The sequence below is a fragment of the Alligator sinensis genome, unplaced genomic scaffold (genome assembly GCF_000455745.1).
Source record: "Alligator sinensis unplaced genomic scaffold, ASM45574v1 scaffold983_1, whole genome shotgun sequence".
Taxonomy (NCBI): Eukaryota; Metazoa; Chordata; order Crocodylia; family Alligatoridae; genus Alligator; species Alligator sinensis.
Window position 1 is genome coordinate 758,509 of NW_005842015.1, and position 3,524 is coordinate 762,032.

Below are 3,524 nucleotides of genomic sequence, written 5' to 3' on the forward strand. Positions count from 1 at the left end.
GGGCACATGAGCAGAGCTTGCCAGGGCAGTGTGGTCGATCTGGTTTGGTGCAGTGCTCCCACAGCTGCTAGCACCTACAGTGAGACTTGAGTCAACCCATTACATGGTAGTTTGTTGAACTGGACTAAGAGTAAACAGTAACTATCTAAACATATAAATGCATCAAGCATTCTACCTTGTGTTGATGTTGGGTGCTGGCTGGACAGGACAGGACTTCAAATTATTTTTCCACAGAACACAGATGAAGTGTACAGACCCGGTCCTGTTCTGTGAAGTCAGTGGCAGATTCACTAGGGGTCTTCTTTAAAGAGAAAGGGTTGTCCAGTGGTCAGGATACTAACCTTACTTCTAAGAGAACTTCAATTCCTACTAAAAATATGTGTTCAGTTTTCTACTGTATCACAGGCCTCCTGCACATCCTTGCACAAGTTGCAACAAGTGCTTCTATTCTATAAAGATAGGGATGGCAAGTTTCTGTATAAGAGTATCTGATTAAGTTGCTGTTTACAAACACATATACTTCTGATTTAGTCCAAAAAGTGAAAATCTACCCTGTCTTCTGCCTGACATCAGACTAACACAGCTAACTACCTCTCCCCAGTTTCTGTGCTTCAGAGGTAGAGAAAAAAATGAAAGATTACTGTACTGAAGTGCTAATAATGACCATAGAGAGATTAAAATGGATTGGGCCCTAATTATACCCAAGCTTGAAGAACCAATTCATTCAAAACATTTTAACCCCTCACATCAGTAACTAAAGACTCCCTTCTTTCTAGAGTGGGATTAATTGACTGGAAACTATGTTAAAATCCAACTCTGCATCCTTTCACTTTTTTGATTCATCATACACTTAGGCTGTGGTTAGACTGACTCAGTACTTTATTTGTATAGCCATCTTTCTACAAATAGACTTCCTGATACTGACTAACTTCATAAATTGCATAAGCTGATTTTAAGGATTACCTTGATCAGGAAAGCAAGCTAAAGTCTGTTAAGTCCTCCCCATTATTTGCAACCAAGTGGGCCAAGTTCTGCCACCCCTGCTCATGGTAAAGGGTATACTCCCCTGCTGAGGGAGAGAATTTACAGAATAAGGAGCTACTTGACAGGAACAAGGATGGCAGAACTGGATCCCCTAACATGACTAACACAGTACCTAAAAATACCAGCATATTGCTATTGCATCCAGATAATATATTCCTGTCAGAGCTTTAAAAATCAACAGAATCACCAGAAACAAAGTGAGAAGATTGCAATACCTTTTTTTTTGGCACAAGTTGAAATCATGTCACAACAGAACAGCTGGGCATTTGGTACATTGATCAAGTATATCACATATATGCTCTTGTGGCAACTACATGGACGCAACTAAACGAGAGAATGAACTCTCTCAGAAAAAAAAGTGAAAGGGCAGAGACAGTCATCATTAGGAGCACATTTCTCTCAGAACAACCACTGACCTCACTATCCTTGAACTCAAGGGAAATAAAACTACCTAATCTACTTTAAAAGGTGAACATGGGAACAAAAATTCATAAGCTGGCTGGACACTAAGAACCGAGGACTAAACACTGATACTGCATTTATGGCCTGTTATAATTTATCCAACTTCTGATTACTTTCTACACAAAGAAGGTGAGAATGACCCTCTGCTTTTGATAGGCCTTTGTCTTCCAGGACTCAGCTGCTTTTCTTCTGCTACACCTAAGAATTTCTCTCAGCCCTTCCAATATGCTGTGCTTAACTTGTTGTGCCTAGCTACCTATAATCAGAGACTTGAGGAAGAATGTCTTATATTTGAAAGCTTGTCTAATTTTATCCTAACTACATAGTTGGTCCATGAAAAGATATCATTCTAAGAAATCTTTGCCTCTTGCATAATTTCTGGACCATCACAGCTACAACAGCACTCTTACACCACTGTAGTATTAGTATAAATGGTCCAAAATGACATTAACAAGATTTATTGTAGGATGGAGATGTCTGATTAGTTCAGAACTGGATACCTGATTGTTTTGTTGCTCTCAACTTTACTGAATGTAATATTTGCACTGTTCCGAGACTTGTTGGAAAAGTGTCAAAACATCTTGTTGGCATGAAGGAGCAATATCTTGAAAATTACCAAGATGAAGAAAAAACACTTTTCATCAGGCTTGTCAAACATACAGCCTGAGGGCTGGATTTGGCCCGCTCAGTTACTGGATGTAGGGGTGAACCTACAAAGCAGGTCCCACCACAGAATTCAGGGCCCCTGGACCCTGATGGACATGGTCCTTGGCAGAAGGGGCAAGCAAGAGCTGTGCGGATTACAGTCCTTGCTTCAACTGAGGCTGCTTAGTAGGGCTATGTGAAACAGCACCGTTTCATTTCGACTTCCATTTTGCCATTTTGAAGGGACAGTGTTTCGTTTTGCTGTTTTGAACCACTGTTTCGTTTCGCTTTGTCGAAACTGTTTCGCTGTTTCGGCACATTTCGCCCATAGGCTATAATGAGTAATCGCGAAAATGCCTAACTTTGTCATTTCTAGTCTGATTTGGATGCGCATTACAGGGATGGTAGCCCCTTCTGAGGGCATAAAGCCTGTCAAGTTTCAAGAAGATAGGTACAGGTGTTTTTGTGAAACTGTGCCTCAAACTGTTCAAAGCAAAACTAGTATCACTTGCCGGTAGTGGCAGCCTGCTGTCATCCTGCATGCAGATCAGAGGGCTGCGTCCCCAGGAGGAGTCTGGCACTGCCCTGCAGCCCTCCCAGGGGGCATGGGCCCCTGGATCTGCGTGCGGGATGACAGCAGGCTGCTGCTGCCAGCTGGGGCCAGCGCCAGCACTAGGTTCTTCCCGGCGCTCAGCAGGGGCTGTGCTGGGCAGACTTGGGTGCTGGTGCTGGCCCCAGGTGGTCCACAGCTGGTGAGTGCAGAGCTTTAAAAAAAAAAAAGAAAGAAAAGAAAAAAGCCCCACACTCACTATATCTGGCAAAGGCAATTGGGGCCTCTGGGAGCTCATGGCAGAGCCCCCACATGCAGCATGAGGCAGCAGGGTACAGCGATCACCCCCTCTTCCCCCGCCTAGCACCTGCACGGCAGTTACACCATCACACAGGTGCAGCACGGCTCGGCAGGGTACAGTGCACTGTCCTGGAGCTGGGGCAGCTCCACCTGTTAGCTGGAGCTCCCAGTTCGATTCCCCAGCTCTCTGATCATTCCCCCAGCTCTTCCTGGGGGGTGTGGACCCTGGATATGTGTGCAGGTTTTCAGCAGGCTGCTGCTGCTGGCAGGAGAAATAGCCCAGAGCCACCACCATCCTCAGCTGGCAGCAGCAGCCTGCTGTCATCTTGCATCATCTGGGGGCCCACGGCCCCTGGGAAGAGCTGGGGGAAGCAATCAGAGAGCTGAAGGAAAGATCAGGGAGCTGGAGAATCGAACTGGGAACTGAACATTCCCCCAGCTCCCGGCTTAATTCCCTACCCCCTGGCTTGATTCCCCAGCTCTTCCCAGGGGGCGTGGGCCCCCAGATATGCATGCCGCGTTT

The 3,524-nt window shown here is 45.6% G+C and overlaps 1 protein-coding gene across 1 annotated transcript in view; it reads right to left on the reverse strand.

The window, feature by feature from the left end:
- Window positions 1–277, reverse strand: part of PTPN5 (protein tyrosine phosphatase, non-receptor type 5) — a 131,560-nt gene extending 131,283 nt beyond the window's left edge. The window contains exon 1 of the mRNA XM_025202106.1: window positions 176–277. The gene's annotated coding sequence lies outside the window, so the exon portion shown is untranslated. The remainder of the gene's footprint in view (window positions 1–175) is intronic.
- Window positions 278–3,524: the final 3,247 nt, after the last annotated feature.